Genomic DNA, 21000 nt, shown 5'->3' with positions numbered 1-21000 from the left:
TAATTCATCAGTAAGAGACAAACTACCCAATAAGAAATGAGCAAAATATTTTAATAATCACCTCACCAAAGAAGATATATAAATGGCAAATAAGTATATGAAAAGATAATATCATTAGTCACCACAGAAATGCAAATTAATTAAAACCAAGATGAGATACCACTACATACCTACTAGGATGACTAACACAAAAAAGACTGACCAAGTATTGGTGAAGATATGGAGAAACACATACATTGCTAGTGGGAATGTAAGTTGGGACAACCACTTTGGAAAACTATCTGGCACTTTTAAAAAAGTTAAACATGCACTAATCATTTGACCTAGCAATTCAACTTCTAGGTATTTACCCCATAAAAATGAAAATGTATGTCCACAAAAACACTAGTATACAAATATTCATAGCAGTAGTATTCATAATAGCCCTCAGACTGGAAACAGTGTTTACCAACCGGCAAATCAGTAAATGAAATGTTGTATATCTATAGAATAGAATATTACACACAATAAAAGCATTATGCTAAATGAAAGGAGGCAGACACAAAAGACTAAATATTGTATGATTCCATTTATATGAAAATTCTAGAAAATGCAAAACTGTAGAGACAGAAAGATCAGTGATTGCCTAGGGCTGGGGGTGTGAGCAGAGATGGATTGCAAATAGGCACAAGGGAGTTTTTCCTGGTGATGAAAGTGTTCTGAAACTGAATTGTGGTGATGGCTGAATAATTGTATGAACTCACTAAAATTCAACAAAGTTTACACTTAAAATGGGTAAATTTTATGGCATCTAAATTAAACCTCAATAAACATGTTTTAAACAGAATAAAACAGAAAGTTATCGTGTCTTCAAGGCATCCTTTTTGGCTCACCTCTGAAATACCTGGCGCCTGCATAACTCTGTGGTAAAATTTTCCTTGCGCACTCCTCTCTACACCCTCAGAAGGCCTCGTAGGAGACCAGGAGTGGATGGTTCAGCAAGCGGATCTAACCTTAGTCGGGGTGGGGATCGTCTTTCTCTCGGTAGAAGTTAGGAGAAAGCTGACACACAGGAACACAGGCAGAAGAGCATGATCAGGATGGTGAAGACCTTAAAATCATATTCTAGTTAGTCACTGTTCTTCTAGCATATACTTTTTGGTCTTTACTGTGCCAGATAAGTGATGTGGCTATAAAATAATAAACATTATGGGCAAAGTCCTTGCTCTCATGGGGCTTATATTCTAGTAGTGTGAAACAGATCATAGATAGATAGATAGATGAATGGTTACTGAGATAGATAAATAAATGACAGCCAGTTAGAGATATAGATGGGTATAGAGATACAGAGATAGATAATATACAGATACAAAGATAGAAGACAGGTAGATGAAAGATAGATAGATAAAAGAAAGTACAGGCATATCTTGTTTTTTGCACTTTGCAGATACTGCATTTTTTTTTTTTTTTAAAGTTTTTGGCCATGCTGCATGAAGGATCTTAGCTCCCCAACCAGGGATGGAATCCGTGCCCACTGCAGTGGAAGTGTGGAGTTCTAACCACTGAACCGCCAGGGAATTCCCAACACTGCATTTTTTAAAATTGAAGGTTGGGACTTCCCTGATGGCGCAGTGGTTAAGAATCCACCTGCCAATGCAAGGGACACGGGTTTGAGCCCTGGTCTGGGAAGATCCCACATACGGCGCAGCAACTAAGCCCGTGCGCCACAACTACTGAGCCTGTGCTCTAAAGCCCATGAGCCACAACTACTGAGCCCATGCGCTGCATCTACTGAGCCCATGTGCTGCAACTACTGAAGCCCATGTGCTACAACTACTGAAGCCCATGCGCCTAGAGCCTGTGCTCCGCAACAAGAGAAGCCACCGCAATGAGAAGTCCACGCACCGCAACAAAGAGTAGCCTCTGCTTACCACAACTAGAGGAAAGCAGCGTGCAGCAATGAAGACCCAATGCAGTGATAAATAAATAAATAAATAAATAAATAAATAAACTGAAGGTTTGTGGCAACTCTGTGTCAAGCAAGTCTATCAGCACCATTCTTCCAAAAGAATTTTCTCACTTCATGTCTCTGTGTCGCATATTAGTAATTCTTGCAATATTTCAAACTTTGTCATTATTATTATATTTGTTATGGTGGTCTGTGATTAGTGATTTTTGATGTTACTATTGTAATTGTTTTGGGGCACCATGAACTGTGCCTATAGATGATGGTGAACTTAATAAATATGTGTTTTGATGGCTCTCCTGACCAGCTGTTCCTTCATTTCTCTTCCTCTCCTTAGACCTCCCTATGCCCTGGGACACAACAATATTTAAATTAGGCCAATTAATAACCCTACAACGGCCTCTAAGTGTTCAAGTAAAAGGAAGAGTCACACATTTCTCACTTTAGACCAAAAGCTAAAAATGATTAAGCTTAGTGATGAAGGAGTGTTGAAAGCTGAGAAAGGCTGAAAGCTAGGCCTCTCGCACCAAACAGTTAGCCAAGTTGTGAATGCAAAGGAAAGGTTCTTGAAGGAAATTAAAAGTGCTACTCCAAGGAACACGGGAATGATAAGAAAGCAGAACAGCCTTACTGATGATACAGAGAAAGTTCTAGCAGTTTGAATAGAAGATCAAACCAGCATTCCCTCAAGCCAAAGTCTAATCCAGAGCAAAGCTCTAACTCTCTTCAGTTCTATGAAAGTTGAGAGAGGTGAAGAAGCTGCAGAAGAAAAGTTTTAAGCTAGGAGAGGTTGGTTCATGAGGTTGAAGGAAGGAAGCCATCTCCATAACGTAAAACTGCAAGGGGAAGCAGGAAGTGCTGATGTAGAAGCAGCAGCAAGTTATCCAGAAGATCCAGCTGAGATAATTAACGAAAGTGGCTACACTAAACAATAGATTTTTTTTATGAGATACTTTGATTACACAAACTATTTATACCACAGGCAGTAAGAGCCACTAATGGTTTTTGAGTGGAGGAATAACAAGATAAGACAGGGTTTTAGCAAAGTGAATCTAGCAGCCATAGAGAGAATGGATTGGAGGGGAGAGGTTTTTTAAAAATTATTATTTTTTGCTTATTTATTTTATTTTATTATTATTTTTTATTGGAGTATAGTTACTTTACAATATTGTGTTAGTTTATACTGTACAGCAAAGTGAATCATCTATACGTATACATATATCCCCTCTTTTTTGGATTTCCTTCTCATTTAGGTCACCACAGAGCATTGAGTAGAGTTCCCTGTGCTATACAGTAGGTTCTCATTAGTTATCTATTTTATACATAGTATCAATAGTGTATATACGTCAATCCCAATCTCCCAATTCATCCCACATACACCCATCCCCCTTGGTGTCTATATGTTTGTTCTCTATTTCTGCTTTGTAAATAAGAGTGTCTACACCAATTTTTTCAGATTCCACATATATGTGTTAATATGCAATATTTGTTTTTCTCTTTCTAATTTACTTCACTCTGTATGACAGTCTCTATGTCCATCCATGTCTCTACAAATGACCCAATTTCATTCCTTTTTATGGTCGAGTAATATTCCATTGTATATATGTGCTACATCTTCTTTATCCTTTCCTCTGTTGATGGACATTTAGGTTGTTTCCATGTCCTGGCTATTGTAAATAGAGCTGCAGTGAACATTGCAGTACATGTATCTTTTTGAATTATGGTTTTCTCCAGGTATATGCCCAGTAGTGGGATTGCTGGGTCGTATGGTAGTTTTATTTTTAGTTTTTAAAGGAATCTCCATACTGTTCTCCATTGATTCCATAGGGAATCAATTTACATTCCCACCAACAATGCATGAGGGTTCCCTTTTCTCCACACCCTCGCCAGCATTTATTGTTTGTAGATTTTTTGATGATGGCCATTCTGACTGGTGTGAGATGATACCTCATTGTAGTTTTGATTTGCATTTCTCTAATAACTAGAAATGTTGAGTATCTTTTCATGTGTTTGTTGGCCATCTGTATGTCTTCTTTGGAGAAATGTCTATTTAAGTCTTCTGCCCATTTTTGGATTGGGTTGTTTGGTTTTTTTTGATATTGAACTGCATGAGCTGTTTGTATATTTTGGAGATTAATCCTTTGTCAGCTGCTTCATTGGCAAATATTTTCTGCCATTCCAAAGGTTGTCTTTTCATCTTGTTTATGGCTTCCTTTGCTGTGCAAAAGCTTTTAAGTCTAATTAGGTCGCATTTGTTTATTTCTGTTTTTATGCTCATTACTCTAGGAGGTGGGTCAAAAAAGATCTTGCTGCGATTTATGTCAAAGAGTGTTCTGCCTATGTTTTCCTCTAAGAGTTTTATAGTGTCTGGCCTTACATTTAGGTCTCTAATCCATTTGGAGTTTATTTTTGTGTATGGTGTTAGGGAGTGATCTAATTTCATTTTTTTACATGTAGCTGTCCAATTTTTCCCAACACCACTTATTGAAGAGGCTATCTTTGCTCCATTGTATATTCTGGCGTCCTTTGTCATAGATTAGGTGACCATATGTGCATGGGTTTATCTCTGGGCTTTCTACCCTGTTCCATTGATCTATATTTCTGTTTTTGTGCCAGTACCATACTGTCTTGATTACTGTATCTTTGTAGAATAACCTGAAGTCAGGGAGATTGATTCCTCTGGCTCAGTTTTTCTTTCTCAGAATTGCTTTTGCTGTCAAGGTCTTTTGTGTTTCCATACAAATTGTAAATTTTTTTGTTCTAGTTCTGTGAAAAATGCCATTGGTAATTGATAGGGATTGCATTGAATCTGTAGATTGTTTTGGGTAGTACAGTCATTTTCAAAATATTGATTCTTCCAATCCAAGAACATGGTATATCTCTCCATCTGTTTGTGTCATCTTGATTTCTTTCATCAGTATCTTATAGTTTTCTGCGTACAGGTCTTTTGCCTCCTTAGGTAGGTTTATTCCTAGGTATTTTATTCTTTTTGTTGCAGTGGTAAATGGGATTGCTTCTTTAATTTCTCTTTCTGATCTCTCATTGTTAGTGTATAGGAATGCAAGAGATTTCTGTGCATTAATTTTGTGTCCTGTGACTTTACTGAATTCACTGATTAGCTTTAGTAGTTTTCTGGTGGCATCTTTAGGATTCTCTATGTATAGTATCATATCATCGGCAAACAGTGACAGCTTTATTTCTTCTTTGCCAATTTGGATTCCTTTTATTTCTTTTTCTTCTCTGGTTGCCATGGCTAGGACTTCCAAAACTATGTTAAATAATAGTGCCGAGAGTGGGCATCCTTGTCCTGTTCCTGATTTTAGAGGAAATGCTTTCTGTTTTTCACCATTGAGAATGATGTTTGCTGTGGGTTTGTCATATATGGCCTTTATTATGTTGAGTTAGGTTCCCTCTATGCCCACTTTCTGGAGTATTTTTATCATAAATAGGTGTTGAATTTTGTCGAAAGATTTTTCTGCATCTATTGAGATGATCATATGTTTTTTATTCTTCAATTTGTTAATATGGTGTATCACACTGATTGATTTGCATATATTGAAGAATTCTTGAATCCCTGGGATAAATCCCACTTGATCATGGTGTATGATCTTTTTAATGTGTTGTTTGATTCGGTTTGCTACTATTGTGTTGAGGATTTTTGCTTCTATGTTCATCAGTGATATTGGCCTGTAATTTTCTTTTTTTGTGATATCTTTGTCTGGTTTTGGTATCAGGGTGATGGTGGCCTCCTAGAGTGAGTATGGGAGTGTTCTTCCCTCTGTAATTATTTGGAAGAGCGTGAGAAAGATAGGTGTTAGCTCTTCTCTAAATGTTTGATAGAATTCACCTGTGAAGCCATCTGGTCCTGGACTTCTGTTTGTTGGAAGATTTTTAGTCACAGTTCCAATTTCGTTACTTGTGATTGGTCTGTTCATATTATCTATTTCTTCCTGGTTCAGTCTTGGAAGGTTGTACTTTTCTAAGAATTGTCCATTTCTTCTGGGTTGTCCATTTTATTAGCATATAGTTGTTTACAGTAGTCTCTTATGATCCTTTGTATTTCTGCAGTGTCAGTTGTAACTTCTCATTTTCCATTTCTAATTTTATTGATTTGAGTCCTCTCCCTTTTTTTCTTGATGAGTCTGGATAAAGGTTTATCAGTTTTGTTTATCTTCTCAAGGAACCAGCTTTTAGTTTTATTGATCTTTGCTACTGTTGTTTTTGTTTGTTTGTTTGTTTCTATTTCATTTATTTCTGCTCTGATCTTTATGATTTCTTTCCTTCTACTAACTTTGGGTTTTGTTTGTTCTTCTTTCTCTAGTTGCTTTAGATGTAAGGTTAGGTTGTCTATTTGAGATTTTTCTTGTTTTTCGAGGTAAGGTTATATTGCTGTTAACTTCCCTCTTAGAACTGCTTTTGCTACATCCCATAGGTTTTGTGTCATTGTGTTTTCATTGTCATTTGTTTCTAGGTAATTTTTTCTTTCTTCCTTGATTTCTTCAGTGATCTTTTGGTTATTTAGTAGCATATTGTTTAGCCTCCATGTATTTTTGTTTTTTTTACAGTTTTTTTCCTGTAATTGATTTCTAATCACATAGTGTTGTGGTTGGAAAAGATGTTTGACATGATTTCAATTTTCTTAAATTTACTGAGGCTTGATTTGTGACCCAATATGTGATCTATCCTGGAGAACGTTCCCTGTGCACTTGAGAAGAAAGTGTATTCTGCTACTTTGGGATGGAATGTCCTATAAAGATCAATTAAGTCTATTTGGTCTAATGTGTCATTTAAGGCTTGTGTTTCCTTTCTAATTTTCTGTCTGGATGATCTATCCATTGGTGTAAGTGGAGTGTTAAAGTCCCCCACTATTATTGTGTTAATGTTGATTTCCCCTTTTATGGCTATAAGCATTTGCCTTATGTATTGAGGTTCTCCTACTTGGGTGCATAAATATTTACAATTGTTAAATCTTCTTGGATTGATCCCTTGATCATTATGTAGTGTCCTTCCTTGTCTCTTGTAACAGTCTTTATTTTAAAGTCTATTTTGTCCAATATGAGTATTGCTACTCCAGTTCTTTTGATTTCTGTTTGCATGGAATATCTTTTTGCATCCCCTCACTTTCAGTCTGTATGGGTCTGAAGTGGGTCTCTTGTAGACAACATATATACAGGTCTTGTTTTTGTATCCATTCAGCCAGTCTGTATCTTTTGGTTGGAGTGTTAAATCCATTTACATTTAAGGTAATTATTGATATGTATGTTCCTATCACCATTTTCTTAATTGTTTTGGGCTTGTCTTTTTCTTCTCTTGTGTTTCCTGCCTAGAGAAGTTCTGTTTAGCATTTGTTGTAAAGCTGGTCTGATGGTGCTGAATTCTCTTAGCTTTTGCTTGTCTGTAAAGCTTTTAATTTCTTCGTCAAATCTGAATGAGATCCTTGCCGGGTAGAGTAATCTTGGTTGTAGGTTTTTCCCTTTCATCATTTTAAATATATCCTGCCACTCCCATCTGGCCTGCAGACTTTCTGCTAAAAGATGAGCTGATAACCTTATGGGGATTCACTTGTATGTTATTTGTTGCTTTTCCCTTGCTGCTTTTAATATTTTTTCTTTGTATTTAATTTTTGTTAGTTTGATTAATATGTGTTTTGGCATGTTTCTCCTTGAGTTTATCCTGTATGGGACTCTCTGTGCTTCCTGAACTTGATTGACTCTTTCCTTTCCCATGTTAGGGAAGTTTTCAACTATATTCTTTTCAAATATTTTCTCAGACTCTTTCTCTTTCTCTTCTTCTTCTGGGACCCCTGTAATTTGAATGTTGGTGTGTTTAATGTTGTCCCAGAGGTCTCTGCAACTGTCCTCAATTCCTTTCATTCTTTTTTCTTTATTCTGCTACATGGCAGTTATTCCCACCATTCTATCTTCCTGCTCACTTATCTGTTTTTCTGCCTCAGTTATTCTGCTACTGATTCCTTCTAGTGTATTTTTAATTTTGGTGATTGTGTTTTTCATCACTATTTGTTTGTTCTTTAGTTCTTCTAGGTCCTTGTTAAACATTTTTTGTATTTTTTCCATTCTGTTTCCAAGATTTTGGATCGTCTTTACTATCATTACTCTCAGTTGTTTTTCAGGTAGCTTGCCTATTTCTTCTTCATTTATTTGGTCTTGTGGGTTTTTGTCTTGCTCCTTCATCTGCAACGTATTTCTCTGTCTTCTCATTTTCTCTGACTTACTGTGTTTGAGGTCTCCTTTCTGCAGGCTTCAGGTTCGTAGTTCCTCTTGCTTCTGGTGTGTGCTCCCAGTGGGCGAGGTTGGTCCAGTGGTTTGTGTAGGTTTCCTGGTGGGAGGAAATGGTGCCTATGTTCTGGTGGGTGGAGCTGGATTTTGTCCCTCCAATGGGCAGGCCCGTGTCAGGTGGTGTGTTTTGGGGTGTCTGTGGACTTAATAAGACTTTAGGCAGCCTGTTTGCTGATGGGTGGGTTTGTGTTCCTGTCTTGCTTGTTGTTTCCAATAGATTTTTAATGTAGACAAAAGAGGCTTCTATTGGGAAAAGATGCCATCTGTGATTTTCATAGTTGGCAAGGAGAAGTCAATGCCTGGTTTCAAAGTTTCAATGACAGGCTGACTCTTTTATTAGGGGCTGATGTAGCTGGTGACTTTAAGTTGAAGTCAGTGCTCATTCACCATTCTGAAAACCCTAGGGTCCTTAAGACTTATGCTAAATCTACTTTTCCTGTGCTCTATCAGTGAAACAACAAAACCTGGATGACAGAACATTTGTTTACAAAATGGTTTACTGAATATTTTAAGCCCACTCTTGAGACTTACTGTTGCAATCTACTGCTCAGAAGAAAAGATTCCTTTCAAAATATTACTGTTCACTTACAATGCACCTGGTTACCCAAGAGCTCTGATGGAGATGTACAATGAGATTGATGTTTTCATGCCTACTAACACATCCGTCCTGCAGCCTATGGATCAAGGAGTAATTCTGACTTTCAAGTTTTATTATTTAAGAAATATGTTTCAAAAGGCTATAGCTGCTGTAAATAGTGATTCCTCTGATGAATCTGTGCAAAGTCAATTGAAAAACCTTCTGGAAAGGATTCACCATTCTAGATGCTATTAAGAACATTTGTGATTCATGGGAAGAGGTCAAAATACCAACAGTAACAGGAGTTTAGAAGTTAATTCCAACCCTCATGGATGACTTTGAGGAGTTCAAGACTTCAGTGGAGGAAGTAACTGAAGATGTGATGGAAAATGCAAGAGAAACAGAATTGGAAATGGAGCCTGAAGATGTGACTAAATTGTTATAATCTCAAGATAAAATTTTAGTAGATGAAGAGGTGCTTCTTGTGGTTCAGGAAAGAAAGGGATTTCTTGAGATGGAATCTACTCCTGGTGAAGATGATGTGATGGTTGTTGAAATGACAACAAAGGATTTAGAATATTACATAAACTTAGTTGATGAAGCAGTGGCAGGGTTTGACAGAATTGACTCCAATTTTGTAAGAAGTTCTCCTGTGAGTAAAATGCTATCAAACAGCATTGCATGCTACAAAGAAAGCTTTTGTGGAAGAAAGCGTCAATCAATTTCACAAACTTCATTGTTGCCTTATTTTAAGAAATTACCACAGCCGTCCCAACCTTTAGCAACCACCACCCTGTTCAGTCAGCAGCCATCAACATCGAGGCAAGATCTTCCACCAGAAGAAGGATTATGACTCACTGAAGGCTCAGATGATGGTTAGCATTTCTTAACAATAAAATTTTTTTAAATTAAGGTATGTAGGATTTCCCTGGTGGCACAGTGGCTAAGAATCCACCTGCCAATGCAGGGTTCTATCCCTGGTCCAGGAAGATCCCAAATGCCGTGGAGCAACTAAGTCCGTGTGCCACAACTACTGAGTCTGCGCACCACAACTACTGAAGCCCACGCACCCTAGAGCCCGTGCACCGCAACTACTGAGCCCACGTGCTGCAACTACTGAAGCCTGCTTGCCTAGGGCCCATGCTCCACAACAAGAGAAGCCATCGCAATGAGAAGCCCGTGTACTGCAATGAAGAGTAGACCCCGCTCACCACAACTGGAGAAAGCCCACGTGCAGCAACGAAGACCCAATGCAGCCAAAAAAATAAATTAAGGTATGTACATTCTTTTTAGACATAATGTTATTGCACACTTAGTAGATAACATTAAGTGTAAACATAACCTTTATATGCACTGGGAAACCAAAGAATTCGTGTGACACGCTTTATTGTGATATCCGATTTTTTTGTGTTATTCACTTTATTGAGGTGGTCTGGAACCTAACTTGCAGTGTCTCCAAGGTGTGTGTAAAAAGAAAACATGTTAAGTACTCAGAAGAGAGTTAAAAAGGTGACATCAGAGAATGGCAAGAGGGAGCCAGTCATGCAAAGACCGGAGGGAGGAGCATCTTAGGCACCATTTTTTTTTTTTTTTCTCCTTTGCCCCTTGTGGTTCTCCATTCCCTCTTTACTCAGCTTAAAATTCAGAGTCAATAGACATAATCACTCCCTAAACTCCCTTGATCACCTTAATTCTGTCATACTCGTTGGCAAACTCACAGCACTGGTTAAATCCAACTTTCTACCCACTCTGGTCTCACTTTAAGCTTGTCACAAGGAACTTAAGAAGACCCTTACTGTTCCCCAGCTAACATCCTCCATCTCCCTGATCCATTCACTTTCCTGCAGTCTACAGTCATACGTTCACTTTCTGCTAATCGACTGTTTTACACCTGTGCCTCTCTTTTCCCCTCATCTTCACTATCAGCTGATGACTGTGCTTCTTTCTTGAGAAAACTGAAGAATCAGAAGAGAACTTCCACTTGCTCCTACCACATCCACATGTCCGTACAGGTGTACATGCTTAGACCCCGTCCTTCCTGCATGCTCCGTGATCCTACGTAAAAGCTTCCACTTATGCATTCTCCCCCTCCCCCAGCGGACTCAAGAACACCAGACCAGCAAATCCTACCTCCATCCTACATCATGAACTTTTCCTCTACTGGATCATTTCCATCAGTATATGAAATTTTTCAAGCACTTTCAAGACAAGCAAACAAAAATCTCTCCTTTACCTGATTTCCCTCCTTTGATTGTTACCTTATTTCTCTGTTAGCTTTTGTAGCCAAACAGTTGTCTATACTAGCTGCCTCTAATTCCTCTGCTCCTGTTCTCATCTCCAATCCATCTTTTGTGCCACCACTGATATGGTTTTTTCAAGGCCAACAAAACCGACAAAAATAAAACCCTACCATAAAGAAAAATGAATGAGGCAGCCCTGAGTAAAAGAAGAGGGTGGGGTAGGTGGGAGAAAATCCTAAATTCTAGCAGCTGGATTGACTCCCTGTATCATAAGAATTCCTTACGTAAACTGTCTTCTTTCCACTCCATTTGAAAAATACTTCCTTTCTACGCATTTTCTTTATTTTTTCTGGAATCTACTCTTGCCCAGCTTCTGAATATCAGATTAACCTGCTCACCATTTAGGGGAAAGGAGAGTAAAACCAAATCATAGCAGTGAGTGAGAGAGCTTTCATTTACATTTAGCTACGAAATCAATGTGAAATCTCAGAAACCTAAAAGACTCTTTTACCCAACCAGGAATGAATTTTTTTTAAGTTTGAGAAAGAATTAGCCCCCAAACAATATCCCTCTATCCTGAAATGAATGTAGTTGCCATTTGTGATAATTTTGAGCTATCCCTCTTTATAAATGGCCTTGCCAGAAATTTTGTATATTAACCCCAGACAGGTTAGAAAGTCTGGCTGCAGCACTCTGCTTACTGATGTTATCAAAAGGGACAACTGTGACTTATCTCAGTGAGGTGGGCTCAACTCCCCTTGCAGGCAAGGTGGTTCCTATTGGGGACTGCACCACATAGGCTGACATTTGATAGCTGTCCTGGTCAGTTGGATAATACAGGAAATGTCATGGATTGTGCAGACCAGTGCTTAGCAAAATGCAAGTCACAACCTATTCGTGGGTTATGAAATTAATATCGTGGGTTAACCAATTTTTTAAAAATTAATTAATTTTATTTTTGGCTGCATTGGGTCTTTGTCACTGTGTGCACTCTTTCTCTACTTGCAGCGAGCAGGGGCTACTCTTTGTTGGGTTGTGTGGGCTCTAGGCCTGTGGGCTCAGTAGTTGTGCTCGTGGGCTCTAGAGCACAGGCTCAGTAGTTGTGGCGCATGGGCTTAGTTGCTCTGCGGCATGAGGGGTCTTCCCGGACCAGGGATCGAACCTGTGTTCCCTGCATTGGCAGGTGGATTCTTAACCACTGCGCCACCCAGGAAGTCCACCAATTTTTTAGAAGATGAAATAGAAGAGAAAATATCAGAGTTCAATACACACACTCAGATTATGACATAGTTCACGAGACCTTGGTTTCCATTATGAAGAGGTGCATCCTGGATCATAAAATTAAAAATTTTTTAAATTAAAGCCACTAGTCAAGATCCATTCATAATGCAATAGCCAGAGTGGTTGAATGCACTAATCAAAATTAGAGGACATTTGGAAAATTTCCACATCATTTTCAGCATCATATATCACCAGGCATATATGCCTGACACAGGGGAAATCCAGAGAACTTTAGAGAGAAGCTTTCCTTTATAGAACCAGGTGAAGAGCTTGAAATTAGTTTCTAACGTAAATTACCATCATGGAGACTTTATAATTTACAATCCACTTTCACAAACTTCATCTTATTTGAGTCTCTTGTTCAGCCTCTGTAGTAGGCAAGACAGGAAGGTGACAGAACCTCAGACAGGTTTCAATGATCTATTTAGTTTAGTCAGGAGCCCAGCCAGCAGCTGGGAGAAAAGATCTAGCCCCACAGCCCCAGGGAGAGAATTGGCAAGGGTGCAAAACCACGTGTGGGTCCCAGCCAAATAAACGGAGGTTCAGGGCAGAATTCCAGTCTCAGGAGGGAGAATGGAAAAGATGAACAGGAACTAGGGCAGAAGCCCAGGTATTAAACAAGGCTCATAGGTGGCCAGGCTCATCCCCAGCACATTGGATTCTAACCTCACCCTTGCAGAGTTCCAGGTCCCATAACCGGCTTTTGAAGAAGCAGCAGGAGAATATCATGTGGATAAGGGGCAGGATGGAGAGGCTCTCAAGCACTGATAAAGGCATGAAGAGACCAGTGGGGAATGGCAAGTTAATTAATCTGGCTGGCATGAGTAGTGAGGGCTGCCAGGTAAAATACAAGATGCCCCTTTAAATCAGGATTTCAGATAAACAATGAATATTTTAGTATAAGTATGTCTCATGCAATATTGGGCACACATGTATACCCAAAAATTGTTGTTTATCCGAAACTTACATTAAACTGGGCAGCCGGTAGTTGTATTTACTAAATCTGGCACTCCTACATGTGGGTCTTCTGGAGGATGTGGCTAGAAGGCTTGGCAGGGCAAGACCACGAAAAATCTTATGTGCTATGCTGGGCAGATAATGAGGAACCATGAAAAATTTTAAGCAGGGGAATAATATATTCGGGTTTGTATTTTAGAATCACCATTATAGTAGCCCTTTGAAGAACAAAATAGTTCAGAAAGACAGGAACTGAGAGACCAGAAAGCTATTTAAATAGCCCAGACTCAAGGAGAATTGAAAATAACTGCTCACTTCACAATTCTGCCTAATGCTAGCAAGATTTCCAGGTTCATGTGGGCAACAGCGACCAGACTATTCTTTCCAGAGCTGCTCTTTGTTTCAAGGAACAAAAAACTTTTGGGGTGGGGCAAGGAATAGATATATTTTGTCTTGCCCAAACTCTGTGCCTGTCACATACTTCTTGAGGAAGCTGGAAAGATACGTGTATATATCCATCTCCATGTAGTAAGCTCATGTCTGGCTCACCATCACATCCCAGAAGGTAATCAATAAACACTTGTTGAATGAGTTCCTTAAGGACAAAGTCTATCTTCACCATCTTTGTTTCCTTAGCATCTGACCCAGGGCTGGGAATAAGTTTCTCAGAAAATAGTTCTTGATTAAAGCGATCTAATTAATTAACAACCAGAAGTGCTTCCTATTAACTACATTTGTCCAACATTACATCAAAGGTACAACCTGGCATATTTTTCACAACCTGGCAAAAGAAGCCTGCCTCATCTATGGGACCAGAAAACTTTTCAAAAGCTGCATAATGATGCTGATTAGAGGGAGTTTTAAATGTAAGTTTCCTCGTTTGTGTGAAAATGAGCGGTTTTTTTTTTCTTTTGAGGTGTTTTGTTTGGTATTTTCCTAACTGCTTCCACAAGTATTGTCAGTGCCTGACTGTTAATAAATCGAGATCTTAATTAAGTATTTCTCAGGTAGATCATCATAAAGTGGTATGAACCAAGTACTTGTCTTCAGTCCTCCAGTATCAGTATAGTTACTGGCATATGTATCTTTTTCAAGGCTGAAGTGTGAACTTGAAGGCAGGACTTTATTCTTATTTATCTTCATAGTCACAGAACTTTTACCAATAGCAGTTTTGTTGAAGGGTCAAGAGTAGGAAGCCAAAAGGGATAGAATAATTCTAAAAAGTGCGTGGGGTAAATACAAATACAATAACAACATTATTACAGCTACTTGTTATTAAAAATTATGTTCCAAGTACCATAAGAGGTCTTTACATATATTTTATTAAATTTTGATTAAATTTCAGTCCTAAAAACTCCTCTTTGAGGTAGGTGTTATAATCCTCATTTTATGCATAAAGAAACAGAGAATCAGAACTGATGAATAATTTACCCAGGATGACACAGCTAATAGATTTGGCAGAGCTGAGATTAGGACCTGATTCCAAAGTTCATCTCACACACCAAGAATTGGCATTTTGCAAGTGTGTATTGGAGAGATGAAAGAAGATTGTTATAAGAGTTCTCTTTCATCAGCAACTATGTAATACCCCAGAGGGCTAAAGTGTGATAAAGAATATAACGATGTGAGTGCACGGATGTGGAAGACAAGAGGTATAGAGGTATTCCCTATATTTTTGAGCTGTGTCCCTTTTTTCTCTGTGGAGCTTTGTATTTAAGGGAGCACATGACATGACATATAATTAGGCTTCATCTCCACCTTGCTGGAAGTTGTTATTGTTGCCCTTAAAATTATTATCACACTGTTATTATCTGGGATGAAACATATGAACTTTAGATGTTACGATCAGTAATATCAGCTTGTCTGCCCTATCCAAAGGAATACGTTCAGTTCATGCTCAGATATGCAATGGAACCTCATCGATCTGGATGTGTCTGAGCTCACCTGTGACAGTCCAGATCCTTCTCCAAGCTGTAATTACATATACCAGCTAGTCTCCAATCCTTTAAAGTTGCAAATGTGCACTTTTTGTCCAGATGCTGACATCTTTCCAGCAGCCCTCTTCAGCTTGCTCAACTGCCAGCCTCCTTACTTAGTTCACTGGGTTCCAGGAAGAATCCGGGTCTCATAAAGAATGCTGCCTCTGATAATTTAATTCCAGGCTGAGCAGAGTAAAATCAGTTTGAACCTCACCAAACTGAAAGTCTATGAAAGTAAAATTTTTGGAGTCTATGAAAGCAAAACTCAAAGGGCAAGTGTTGGCATAACTAATTATATGAATTAGATGGAATTTGAAGAGGAACCAAATATGGTAAAAAGAGGGGAGATAGCAGTTGGTTTAATAAAAAAAAAATTGAGAAAGCAAATTATGTTTTTCTTGGCTCTGTAAATTAGAAGCCAAAAAATGGTCCACAGAAGTGTAAGAATCAAAAAGCATCACCAGTGTTCCGCTTTCACCAAAAACATGGAAGAAATTTCCTAGAAATGGTCAGGATGGAATTATGGAAAAAATCCTCTTCAGACCTTCACTGGTTCATTCACTGCCAGGCAGGGTGCTAAACATGGGAGATATAAGATGAACATGGCCGTGACCCTCAAAGCTTACCCTCTAGTTCAGGGAGGTACATCAACTGTCCTGTACAATGAAGTGTGAAAGGCACCAGGAAATAAATATAAAATGGACACAGTGGGTGCACAAAGGGGGAGTGGTCATCTCTGTGATTCTAATAAAATTACTTCATAGCAATCATGTAGGGTTGTTCAGTGAGACGGCAAACTGTCGCATGGAAAGGGGAAGGAGAACCTGAATTAACAGATATACTGGAGTCAAGGCACAAGGATGGGGGTTTTGAAGAAGCAATCAGTTCACACCAGTCCTAAGACACGAATGATCTGGTAAGTGTTCTCCATCTTTAATTTCTAGGTTATGAATTTCACAAAGCAGAATTGCTGCTATACGTCGTCGCTAAGTTAACTCCTGTCCCCCCCCCTTTCCATTGCCACCCCACTACCAGATATATCAGGTGAGTAGGGCTCAATTCGAATTAAATGTGTCACCTGGGGCAACTCCTCACTACGCAGGGCCTCAGTTTCTTCGCCTGTAAAGTGAGAAACCCGAACCAACTGTGAAGTCCATTTCTGCTCAGAATTACTAAATAGGACAAGAAACCAGAAAGGAAACTCAAGAGAAACAAAAGTGAAAGTGCCCAAAGGAAATACAGTAGTAAACAAAAGCACAAAATTCTATATCTCACTGAAAAATGTGGCAGAGTTCCCAAATACTTTTTTCAGCAACCCGTGAACACGAGACTTGGGAGAGAATGAAATGCCTATCACGCCCTCTGAATGTGAATGAGATGAGTGTAACACGAATCCACCTTGCTCCATGCAACTGTCTTCTTAAACAATGACCCTGAACAACCATTTATTAAAATTTCCTTTCTAAATAAGTCAATCCGCGATGAAAGGTCCGTCCCCACGTAACAAACCCCACGGACCACCACACAAGGGTGTGTCCCGCTTTGGGAAGAGAGAGAAAAGGGGGTAGAGAAAGACATGAAGGAAGGATTCGAACCAATATTATATTCTGCCTAGTGTGTTGCCACGCGGTTGTTATGCAGAACATCATGGAAGCAAACTATTTTAAAACTTGGGAAATACAGTAGCCTTTAAATTTGATCATTTCCTCCTTCACGGTGTTAGTGAGACTTCTCTGCACGTAACCCAGAACGGTACACCCGCCCGGGAGGGAGAGCGCGAGCTCCGGGGTGGACCGGCAAGTGGAGGCGGCCAGAGGAAGGGACCAAGCTGACAGCTTCGCAGAGCGTTGGCGGCGGGTGTGAGACCGGGACCCGCAACCGCCACGGCTACAGGGCTCGAGCCGGACCCTCCGGTGGCACAGGGCTCCCGAGGTGGGAGGATGCTCCCTGCCCACTGCGGGAGCCTCCCTCCTCTGAGCAGAGGAGGCAAGGGCGCGCAGTCGCGCGCGCGCGCACACACACACACATCATTCCCCTGGAGTTGTGTCTTGTCTCTTTTGTTTTTCTCCCTTCCCGGTCATGAGACCCGGAAGTTTTTTTTTTTTTTTAATCCTGTCTCTCTCTTTTCCAACCCCCACCCCCCCAATCTATCACATGGCAGAGATAGAATAAAAACAGAAAAATGGCGACGGTCACGTTGTGGCGAGCACGTTGTATCCTTGCTGCGTCATTAGATAATCCTCATGCAAATAGCTTGAAGAACAAAGGAAGGGGGGCCCGAGACCCCCGGGGGCGCAGGTGGGTGTGGGGGCGGCGTGCCGGGCGCGGGGGTGGCGGTGCGTGCGCCAAGCCGAGCGCCGGCGGGAGGCGTGCGGCCGCGCGGGGCTCCGTGCGCCGAGTGTCTACGTCTGTGTGCGCGCCCCTGCGGCGCGGTGGAGCGCTGGCCGGGCTGCTCCTGGCCGGGTCTTGCGGCCCCAGAGCCCGCCACCCGCCCGCCCGGGGGCACGGGAAGCCGGGGGCCGAGGAGAGCCGTTCCGGCGAGGCCGGCCGCGACGCGCGCACACGCACACGCCGCCGCGGGGCTCGGCCGGCTCGGCGGCCGCGCGGGGGGCGGGCCGAGGGCGGGCCGGGCGGGGGCCGAGGGCGCGCCGCTGTCCGGCGCTGGGCGGCTGCCTGCAGCCGCCGCGGGGGACCGCACGCAGCTCGCCACCTGGGGGTGGGCGGCGGCGGCGGCGGGGCGCCAGGGCGGCGGCACGGAGCGAGCTGGGACCCCGCACTCTCGCACGGACTTGGAGGGTATTGCTGGGCTGGGTCTGTTGTCCTTGGGGTGTGTTTTTTTTCTGCGGGGTGGGGGTGGGGGTGACCTCGCCCATCGGCATTTGCGCGGTTTCCCTCTGGCCCTCGCTGGGGTGTCAGGAGCGACGCAGGTTGGACGAGGGCGCGGGGAGACCCCCGGTGCCCCGCTCAGGTCCCCTGGCGGGCCGGCGGCGCGGAGGGGCGGGGCGGCTATGTGTAAATGTTGCGCACTCGCTTTTCCCCCACCCCCGCCTGCTTCCAGGCAGCTGGCGTGGGTCCCTCGCCGTCCGGCGGCGACTGTAAATAGAGCCTGGATGTTGTTTACATGAAGGATCCGGCGGGAGGAGTCTGCGAGGAGGAGGCGGAGGAGGAGGAGGAGGGAGGGAGGAGAGAGGAAGATCGGAGTCCCCGCGGCGGCGGCGGCGGCGGTGGCGGTCCGGGGTGAGGGTGAGCCCTGCGCGGCGCGGGCACCGGGCGCTGCCACGAGGCCGGGACGCTGGACCCTGGGGTAGGAGGGAGAATGGGCGCGGGGCGGGGAGACGGGGTCTGTCAGAGTGGCATTTTTAGCTTACAACCTGCCACGCAGATTCTCCGGAGCGATAGAGGAGGGGTTTGCGGGGAGGGCGGGGAAGACTGGATTTCTCTGCACGTTCATTCTCCTATCCCCAATCTTTTCCCGCTTCCTCTCGGGGCTCACCTGTTTATTTCCATCAGCCAGAGCTTTCAGTTTTTATTTAGACATGAGAGGCTGTTTCTTTTATTAGAAGCGTAATTGGGGAGGGGGTGCGTGGCTGTAATTTATGCCGGTCCCGGTCGCTTTTCAAGAAGGGGGAGGGGACTTGGCGGAGACCGCCTGTTCCCGGCCGTAGCTAACCCCAGGGCTTCTCCCTGCCTTCCCGCGGCCAAGGAATCTTTTCCCTCACTCAGCTACCCGCAGGCCAGCTGCCACCTTCTTGGAGAAGGACCACACCTGTGTTTATTCCTCGCTTTGGAAGAGAGGTGAGCTGAGAAACCGGGAAATCCTGTGTTCCCCAAAGCTCTTAGCCAACCATCCCATCCCAGAATTGGCCAGAAAGTGCTGCTTTCACCTGCTGATTGCGCTGGGCACGCCCATCCCCCCACCCCAGCAAGTTGTGGTCTACAGATGTGTTGGGATTTTCTCTTGCCTCTGGACCTGCACCCCACCACCCGGCAACTAACTGCTGGGTTTAGATTGAGAGAGAAGTGATCCCCTTGGATTTAGTGTGCGTTCCGCATTCCCCAGTGGGTCTTCCAATGGAATCGTCTGCTTTTCCTCCACAGCCCCCTTTATTCTTCTGCTAAGAGCTTAGTCCAGAATCTGGCCTAAGCAGCCAGTCTCTGGCTCTCTTTTTCTGGGCTCCACCCTGGCCCCTCTTGGTTCTCCAGAGCCAAACACGCCTCCCAAGCAGAAGGCACACCCTGCCCTAAATCTCCTCCATTCCAAAAGGGAGGGGAAAACAGTGGAAGAGAAGGGAGCCAGGGGTCTTCCTTCTGTCCTGAGTATCCCCAACAGCATTTCCCTCTTCGAGCTTGATGGATTTATAATCCCTTTTTTCTTCTTATCAGCTGCTCCCCCCCCACCCTTTGACCCTAGTCCTATGATAGATACTTAGGGAGGTGCGGATGGGGGGGGATGGATTGTCACCCCTTTTCCCTGGTGCGAGGCATTTTCTTTCTCCTTGGTCTTTTCATTTTTGAGATGCTTAATAAGTAAAATATGTAAATATGTTTGCATGCTTATTTGAACTTGTTTTCTTGCTGGCTAATGAGTAGCTGGGACTCAAAAGGGAGGGAGGGGAAAGCGACGCGAGGTGCACATTCCCGCTGGTGTCCCCCACATGAACATCCCCAGAGTTGCAGGAGGAGACCCTTCTGTGAAAGCCAACAGTCTCCCTTCCATGACATCACCACCTAAGCCCTTCCAACTTTAGCTTCAGAACAGGAAGAAGGCTCAAAATAGAACTACCTTAGGAATCCAGCTTCTTTAAAAGATCAACTTTTAAATCAGCTGCAGGAGGAACACTGTACTTTGACATGGGTAGAGAAAGCTGTAGTGTTTGTAGTAATTGGTTCTTTTGGGGAAGGGTATGGGGATACTTTCCACGTATATTCACGAAATGCTTTTCTCAAGGTCAGTTGGGTACCTAGACCGATGAATGATTAATCAGATGGTTCTAGATTCTTTATTGAATTATTCATGTGTTTCGGTATGTCAACAGTAACAAGTACTTTTCAGAATGAATTAAAGAGGGGCTCCTAGAATGTGCTCTAGAGAGTCTGCTAGAGATAGAGGAGGTTGTTGGTGGGGAGGGAGCTTTTGAAGGGGAGGGAGCTTTTGAAGGCGAGGAATCTGAGGTTGCAGTGACAGCTGTTTTGAGTATGGAAGTTGAGAGGCTTACTATAAACAATGCCTGTAACTTTTGCAGGGTGACTAATATCCTGGACAAAGAATTAACGATGTCAGGATTTTCCACCTTTACCTCGAAAATTAACTCCATATCTTTGAATCAGGATGTCTCCATTTTTTCCCCTGAATTCTCTGAGCAGAAAGAGTTGTTCAGTCTTTAGGAAGGGCTGCTTAATAAATGATCATCCCTGAAGTATTAACGACAATAAGGATTAGAAGTAAGGCAGAAAATACTTGGCATAATTTGAGTACCTGGTGGGTGCTGTAGAATGACTTGCTGGGTGAAGGGTTCCGGTTTGAAAAAAAGTCCGGATGACAGGACTTTGTCTACCTGCATGAATGCAGTAGCCACTAGCCACGTGTGGCTGTCAAGCACCTGAAATCTGGGTAGGGTGATAAGTCGGTTTTTAAATCAAAAATTGGTGTTCCATTCAGTTTTTGGAAAACTTCGTTATGTTTGGAAACAAGTTGGGTATGGGCATCTACTTTTTAGGCTGTAAC

The 21000-nt window shown here is 42.3% G+C and overlaps 1 protein-coding gene and 1 long non-coding RNA gene across 2 annotated transcripts in view; both read left to right on the top strand.

Moving 5' to 3' along the window:
* Positions 1-14083: 14083 nt before the first annotated feature.
* On the top strand, positions 14084-17326 carry LOC116742300. Its single transcript, XR_004346408.1, has 3 exons — positions 14084-14162; positions 16040-16191; positions 16999-17326. It is a non-coding gene; the product is annotated as an uncharacterized LOC116742300 (long non-coding RNA).
* A 654-nt stretch (positions 17327-17980) lies between these two features.
* Positions 17981-21000, top strand: part of JAK1 (Janus kinase 1) — a 238437-nt gene continuing 235417 nt past the window's right edge. Inside the window, exon 1 of the mRNA XM_032636630.1 lies at positions 17981-18071. The gene's annotated coding sequence lies outside the window, so the exon portion shown is untranslated. The remainder of the gene's footprint in view (positions 18072-21000) is intronic.

The sequence above is a fragment of the Phocoena sinus genome, chromosome 1 (genome assembly GCF_008692025.1).
Source record: "Phocoena sinus isolate mPhoSin1 chromosome 1, mPhoSin1.pri, whole genome shotgun sequence".
NCBI lineage: Eukaryota > Metazoa > Chordata > Mammalia > Artiodactyla > Phocoenidae > Phocoena > Phocoena sinus.
The sequence above is the reverse complement of the archived record's forward strand: the minus strand, read 5'-3'. Positions and strand labels throughout refer to the sequence as shown.